Source organism: Microtus ochrogaster, chromosome X, assembly GCF_000317375.1.
Source record: "Microtus ochrogaster isolate Prairie Vole_2 chromosome X, MicOch1.0, whole genome shotgun sequence".
Classification (NCBI taxonomy): domain Eukaryota; kingdom Metazoa; phylum Chordata; class Mammalia; order Rodentia; family Cricetidae; genus Microtus; species Microtus ochrogaster.
In genome coordinates, this window is record NC_022026.1 from 6,449,842 (window position 1) to 6,458,473 (window position 8,632).

Sequence of the window (8,632 nt, forward strand, 5' to 3'; positions counted from 1 at the left end):
ATAATTTCAGCCACAATAAGGCTGACACTTCTGAGTTCTAGGGCCATGCACATGCAGACAAGCCCTCAGGCAGAAGTGCCTAATGGCCCCGGGGCCCCACGTGTCCCATGCATGGTTGCATCATCCACATATGACTCAGTTAAGTCCTTGTGCTCATGTGTGGTTGCATCATCCATGTATGACTCAGCTAAGCCCTTGCATGCATGCATGCGTGAGCCCTGTCATCTGCATATGATGTAGTCACGTCAACCCCCTGTGCGCATGCACTAGGCAGCTTGTAAAAGTTTGACACCCCATCTTCCCCCGCCCCTATTGACTTCCCCGGTCTGTACAGGCCCCCTCTAATAAACTCCTAAGCAGGTTTGTTGTATGTTCTCTGTTTCCTTCTCCCTCGTGCCAGGTAATTTCAATATTGAAGAATCAACCAAGTCCTTGGAACTCTCCTGTTTTTTTATTGATTTATTAAAGATTTCTGTCTCTTCCCCACCACCGCCTCCCATTTCCCTCCCCCTCCCCCAATCAAGCCCCCCTCCCTCCTCAGCCCAAAGAGCAATCAGGGTTCCCTGCCCTGTGGGAAGTCCAAGGAACACCCACCTCCATCCAGGTCTAGTAAGGTGAGCATCCAAACTGCCTAGGCTCCCACAAAGCCAGTACGTGCAGTAGGATCAAAAACCCATTGCCATTGTTCTTGAGTTCTCAGTAGTCCTCATTGTCTGCTATGTTCAGCAAGTCCGGTTTTATCCCAGGCTTTTTCAGACCCAGGCCAGCTGGCCTTAGTGAATTCCCGATAGAACATCCCCATTGTCTCAGTGTGTGGGTGCACCCCTTGCGGTCCTGAGTTCCTTGCTTGTGCTCTCTCTCCTTCTGCTCCTGATTTGGACCTTGAGATTTCAGTCAGGTGCTCCAATGTGGGTCTCTGTCTCCTTTCCTCGCCTGATGAAGGTTAATATCCAGGAGGATGCCTATATGTTTTTCTTTGGGTTCTCCTTCTTATTTAGCTTCTCTAGGATCACTAATTCTAGGCTCAATGTTTAAGAGCTGCAAAGGAAAAAGGCCAAGTAACTTATAAAGGTAAACCGATCAGACTTACACCTGACTTCTCTATGGAATGCAAACTTGTGCAACCACTTTGGAACTCTCCTGTTTTTGTTGTCAAAGAGAAATCTGGAAAATGGAGAATGGTAACACATCTAAGAGTTGTTAATAAGGTGATTCAGTCAATGGGCCTGGCATTCCTTTGCCTTCTTTATTGCCTAACGGATGGCCTCTTGTAGTAATTGATTTAAAAGATTGTTTCTTCACTATATCTTTACAAGAGCCTAGAGGATGGTCTCTTATAGTAATTGATTTAAAAGATTGTTTATTCACTATACCTTTACAAGAAAAAGACATAGAAAAACTTACCTTCACAGTGCCTACTTATAATAATTCGCAGCTTGTCAAGAGATATCGGTGAAGGATTATTACACAGAAAATGCTAAATATCCCCACCCTGTGTCAATATTTTATATGGCAGCCATTGGAAATCTTATGTAAGCAATTTCCTGAATTACATTGTTGATGTACTTATTGCCTGTATATATTGTAAATAGTCATTGTAGTTATTATACATAGTTTTTCTTATATTAGTTATAGTCTTCTTGTTAAATTTTAGACAAAAGGGGAAATTTAGTGATATTTTATTTGTATTTTAATAAACAAAGCTTGCCTTAAGATCAGAATGCAAAACTAAACTACTAGCGGCCAGGGAGTGGTGGCACACACCTTTAATCCCAGGACTCAGAAGACAGAGGCAGATAGATCAAGGCTGTGCTGGGCTACACAAGATCAATCCAGAAACAGATCCAGGTGGTGGTGGTTCATACTTTAATTCCAGTGCTTGGGAATCACACATTTTTAATCCCAGCATTAGGGAGGTGGAGACAGGAGTGATATGGCTGGGCAGAGAGAGAGAGAGAGGAATATAAATGAGACAGGAACTCACTGGAGTGTAGAGTCTGAGGATTCATATAGACAGGATCTTGGCCTTTTGGTCTGAAGATCAGTTAGAAGTACAAGGGCTCTCTAGTGGTTGGCTACTTTGCTTTTCTGATCTTCATCTTGAACCCCAATATCTGTCTCTGATATTTTATTATTCATGCTACACTTAACCTCTATGCTTATATAGTTTGATTATCACAGACTTAATAGCTAGCATCCACATATAAGTGAATTCACAATATATTTGTCTTTTGGCATTTGGATTACCTTGCTCAGGAAATTTTATTCTAGCACCATCCATTTACTTGCAAATTTCATGATTTCATTTTTAACAGCTGAATAATATTTCATTATGTAAATATAGCACATTTCTTTATCCATCAGGCATTGAGAGGCATCTAGCTTGTTTCCAATTTCTGGCTATTGTGAAAAAAGCAGCAATAAACATGCTTGAGCAATTGTCTTGGTGGTATGATGAAGCTTTGGGTATATGTCAGGAGTGGTATAGCTGGATCTTGGGGTAGATCAATTCCCATTTTCCTGAGGAATTATCATATTGATTTCCATAGTGGCTGTACAAGTTTGTACTCCCACAAGCAATGGGTAAATGTTACCCTTACTCCATATCCTTACCAGCATGATCCAATTTTTCTGAGTTAATTTTGTATCCTGATACTTTGCTGAAAATATTTATTTGCTGTGTGTTTCTTGGTGGAATTTTTAGGGACACACACACATATATAATTATATCATATGCAAGTAATGATACTTTGAATTCTTCCCTTCCTATTTGTGTTCCCCTGATTTCTTGTAGTTCTCTTACTGTTCTAGCTAAGACTTCAAGGTCTATATTGAATAGTTATGGAGAGAGTGGAAAACATTGCCTTAAGTTCCTGGTTTTAGTGGAAATCCTTGGAATTCCTCCATTTAGGTTAATATTGACTGTGGGCTTGCTGTGAATCACCTTTATTATATTAAGCTATGTTCCTTGTATCCCTAGTCTCTCCAGGACTTTTATCATGAAGGAGTGTTGGATTATGTCAAGCCTTTTCTGCTTCTAATGAGATGATCTTGCAGTTTTAGTCTTTCAATCTATGGTGTACTACTTTTATTGATTTACATGTGTTGAACCATCCCTGCATATCTGGGACAAAGCCAATTTGATCATGGTGGAAGAGATTTTTCATATGTTCTTGTATTTAGTTTGCAAGTTTTTTTAGGATTTAAAAATCTGTGATAATAAGGAAACTGATCTGTAATTCTTTTTTTTTTATATTTATGTAGTTTTGGCACCCAGGTAACTGTGGCCTCAGAAAAATAACCGGGCATTGTTCCTTTTGTTTCTACTTTGTAGAATAATTTGAGTAGTATTGGCATTAATTCTTTGAAAGTCTGATAGAATTCCTTATGGAAGTCATTGGGCTGTGGGTTTATTGGTTGGTAGATTTAATTACTGCTTCTATTTTACTAGAGGTATAGGTCTGTTCAAACTGGTTATTGATCTTGATTTAATTTTGGTGGGTGATATATCTCAAGAAAATTATCCAATTATGTTAGATTTTCAAATTTGGTTGAGTATAGGTTTTTAAAGTATGTCCTTATTATTTTCCTTAGTATCTGTTGTTATGTTTCCTCTTTCATCTCTAATTTTGTTAATTTTGGTCTTCTCCCCACGTCTTTTAACTAATTTGGCTAATGTTTTGTTATTTTTATTTATTTTCTCAAAAACTAACTCTTTGTGTCTTAGGGTTTCTATTGCTGTGAAAATATACCATGACCATAGCAACTCTTATAGTTGAAAACATTTAATTGGGGTGACTTGCTTACAGTTTCAGAGGTTCAGTTCATTATTATGGCAGGGAGCATGGTGGTGTGCAGGCAGACATGGTGCTGGAGTAGCAGCTGAGAGAGCTACATGTTGCAGGAAGTCAACTGAGACGCTGGGTGATATCCTCAGCTTAGGAAGCCTCAAAACCCACCCCCACAGTGACACACTTTCTCTAACAAGGCCCTACCCACTCCAACAAAGCCACACCTCCTGATATTGCTTTTCCTTATGAGAATATGAGGACCAATTACGTTCAACTACCACATTCTATTCCCTGGCCCCCATAAGCCTGTAACAATACCATAATGCAAAATGCATTTACTCCAACTTAAAAAATGCCCATAGTCTAACACAATCTTAACAATATTTTAAAGTTGAAAGTCTCTTCTGAGATCCATGCAATCTCTTAACTATAATCCCCTATATAATCAAAATACAAAACAGACCACATATTTCCAGTGTTTAACAGCACAGGATATACATTACCATTCCAAAATGTAGAGAATGGAGCATAGTGAGAAAAGACTGGACCAAAACAAGACTGACACCATCTACAAACTCCCAACTCTTCATGGCTGTGTTTGATGTCAAACCGCTCTTTAGATCTCCAATTGCATTCAGCTTTGTTGATTGCAACACTCTTCTTTGCCTCAGGTTGGTTTCACTCGCTATTACCAGCTGTCTTCAGCGGATATCACATGACTCTGAGATCCCTAACATCTTGGGGTCTCCAAGGCAATCCAGGCCTCAACTTCACAGCTTAATGCAATGAGCTCTCTCCTAGGCCTCCATTCAGGGACACTCCTAACACATGCCTGCTATCAGCACCTTTCCTTAATTGTAGAGGCAAATTCCATAATATTTTTATTCTATCCTTAGTTCTAAAGTCAGAACCACGTGCTCGAAATTGCCAAGTTCTGCTGCTTACTGGGGCTGGAGAATGGCCCCTTGCTCAATTACATTTTCACCAGCTTTCTGTCATTTACTGGATAAGCTTGGCTGTCCTGAAACTGCATCTTTAGACAAGGCTGACCTCAAACTCAGAGATCTGCCATCCTCTGCCTTCTGAGTTCTGGGATTAAAGATGTGTACCACCACACTCAGCTCTAAGCTTTTCTTTTAGTTTCTTCTTTTCCCCCCCAGAAGTTGGAACCGTAGCTAGGTTGGATCTTGTACTGAGGTCACCACTCCCTTTATTCAATTTCTAATCAATTTATTTCCTTGAACACAGTATTTAGCTCCATTCCACTTCCATTCAATTTATCCTCAAAATTTACATTTTGTAATTTACTTTGCCTAGTTTGCTCATTTTCATTATAAATCTTCATTAGAGTTACCATTAGTAAACACACAATAGAGTCTATAGTAGGCTGTCTTGAGATTTCCTCTGCCAGTGGAATTAATCCAAAACTCTTCACTTTAATTTCAGACTGACTCTGTGGAGAAGGGCAAAAGTCAACCACTTTCTTCACCAAAATATTATAAGAATGGTTTCTAGGCAACATACTAAAATTCTTCTTCTCTGAAACATCTTGATCCCCATAGTTTATTTGCATTCAGCACCACTTCTTCCGTGCTTCTTCTAGTGTGACTCATTAATCGACACTTAAAGCATCCCACTGCTTTCCTAACCCAGACTCCAAAAGTTCATATTCCTCCAAACAAAAACATGGTGGAGCCTATCACAGCAATACCCATGTTACCACCTTCTGTTTTACAGTTTTCTAATGCTGTAAAGAGACACCATGATCATGGCATCTCTTATAGAGAAAACATTCAATTGAGAGGGCTCGATTATAGTTTCAAAGTTTTGGTCCATTATCATCAAGGTGTGATGTGCAGGTAGACATGGTGCTGGAGTGGTAGTTGAGGGCCCTGTGAAACACTGGATGCTGTGGAAACTCCTCCAGCCAATAGCCTTTAAGATACTAGTCTACTTGGGCATGGTTTTATTTTTTTAAATATTTAGTTATTTATTATGCATACAATATTCTGTCTGTGTGTATGCCTGAAGGCCAGAAGAGGGCACCAGACCCCATTACAGATGGTTGTGAGCCACCATGTGGTTGCTGGGAATTGAACTCCGGACCTTTGGAAGAGCAGGCAATGCTCTTAACCACTGAGCCATCTCTCCAGCCCTTGGGCATGGTTTTATGTACTATAATCCAGACATAAAAGCGTGCATGGGCCCCTTGGCTGCTGAATTTGGTTCCAGTTCTCCACACATGCAGATGACTGCAGATCACTACTCTTTCTGTGAGTTTAGCACCTAATAAATAAACCTTCATTATACTCCATTCTGGGATAGTGTGCAACTTTTATATTGCAATAGTTAGGCACCCACATGATCAGAGTCCACACCGTTTACTGGGCCCTGCCCAGAAGGTCTGTGAACTACGCCTCTGCAGCTGAACTACTCCTCTGGCTTGCAGCTGTGCACCATTTGGCTGGCTTAGCCATGTGACGACTTGGCAGTTTCCTGTTGGTCTTCCTGCATGGCTTGGTTCTACCTGCTGTTAAGTCTGGAGTGTAGCCACAACCCCCCCCCCCCCCCCCACCCCGCCTGGAATTTGCATTAGTCTGGATTCCAAATCCCAGCATTCCAGGTCAGGACCATTCTCACAGGGCATTTAAAGTGAGCTCCCAAAGGCGGAAAAACGTGGTTCCGGGTTTTCATGTGCTCCCTGCTCTCCTGTCTCCCCACCATGCACTCGGCCACCCTAGAGTGCTGTACTTAATAAACTGATGGGCATTTTGATTTGGTTTGATTTGACCTAATTGGATGTCTTTGCCCGTCTTAGGATTTTTTTCTTACCACCTACTAAGCAGCTTTTTGCCTAAATTCTTCCGAGGTCAGGGGCTGCTCTGGCTTGTGCTCCTAGTTTGTGCTCCTAGTTTGTATCTGCTAATGCTTGGCTCAAGCTCCATCCAGTAACCTCGTGACTCTCAATGGCCTGCAAGCTCTGGGTTCCTTGATATTCTGCCCAACTCAAATCTTCTTATAAGGATTGTTGCTCTTAAGTAATTAACTAAATTTGTTAGTAATTCTGTCTCAGGTAATTCAGACACTGATCTAGGACCTGCCTTACTGCCACAACTGTGACACCTGCTGGTCAATAAGGATTATTATACATACAACAATTTTATAAAAATTATAACGGAGGTAAGTTAATTTATTAATAAGTAATAAATAAATTTAAAAATTCTAAACAAACCCCGAGATAATTGCAGACAATGTCACCGTCCAGGAATTTAACAACATTTTTGTTTCTACTATGGATGGAATTCTGCAAGTGTTAAATGAGATACTTTGTACATACATTTTTGTGATCATGGTGCTTAGTTTTGTTCTTTATATTATATCCTTAAAGAAATGGTTTGATAACAGAGTCAAGAATGAGAAACTTTTAGGAAGGATACAGTCTTTAACTGAAAGGATTCATACTATTGAAAATGATAACCTTAATTTGACAGGCAAAATTCAATCCATGTCAATGGGTTATGAAACCTTAAAAAAGGGTACTGAGAGATTGTCTGAAAGGATTCATACTGTTGAAATTGACAATCAAAATCATAAAAAGTTATGACAAGTTAACAGATAGAACATCTCTGCAGGAAGGCAATTTTCATGCTATCCAAATAATATCCAAGGATGAGAAGGTATCATTAATGGAAAAAATTAATACCTTGGAATAACATGTGCAGAATGAGGAGCAGATAGTATTTGATTTGATGAAATCATTAGAAATATTGACAAGTCAAGAGATTCAGGCTTTACCAAAGACAGTGATAAAAAGATTTGAAGAGATTGAGGAACTTGTCAGGACTGATAAGCAAGGAGAGGAGGGACAGGCAAAGGATTTAACATCACCAGTAGCTCTCAGAGTCAGAGATGATTTACCAAGAGTTTTAGCTACTTAGCCTGTTATTTCCCCTGAAAAGCAAGCGAATACTCAATACCCAAATGGATAGAAAGAATGTAAATGGAAACCTATAGGTATAAAAGATCTAAAGGAAATTATCTAAAAGAAAGTATCTTATGGCATAAATTCATACATTTATAGGAAGATGACAAATACATGGGCTTCAAGCAATAAGGTTACTCCACATGATTGGCTTCAATTAGTCTCAGTGGTGCTTAAAGATGGGCCATGGTTACAGTGGTAGTGCTCGTGGAGAGAGGAGGATAAAGCCTTAGAACATCAAGTAAGAGTCAAAGGATTTGAGGCTTCCTGAGATTAAATTCTTAGAGAGGGCTGTTAGGCTGATCCACAGAGTCAAGCTAATTACAATGAACACATCTTGTCCCTTTGCCATACAGCAGCCTTAAGTGCTAGGACAGGATTCAAGAACTAAGGAGAAGGATATGAGGGCGATCTGGCTGTGACATCTGTCACCCCATTGACCACCAAAGTTGATTAGGCTAATCTTGTTGGCTAGGTGGATGTCCCCTTCCTTCCTCACTGCTCTATGTGTGTCCCTCCCGAAGCTGTATGCTCAGTAAAGGATGACTGGTCTTCAGTCAAGGATATACAAGTAGCTGTGATCCCCTGCTAGAACCTCCAAACAAGCTCTCAAGAACCAGGGAGAAGAATTGAATAGTATACTAAGGTTAAACAAGGCTCAAGAGAACCCATTAGTGACTTTTTGCAAATACCTAAAGCTATACAAATAAGGGTAACAGATCCAGAAGCTAGATGAGTACTTATTCAATTACTGGCTTTTGAAAATGACAACTTAGAATGTATAAAGATGTTGCGGGAGCTCCTTCCACTCCTTCAGCCAGTAGCCTCTGAGATACCAGCCCATTGGGACGTGTTCTCT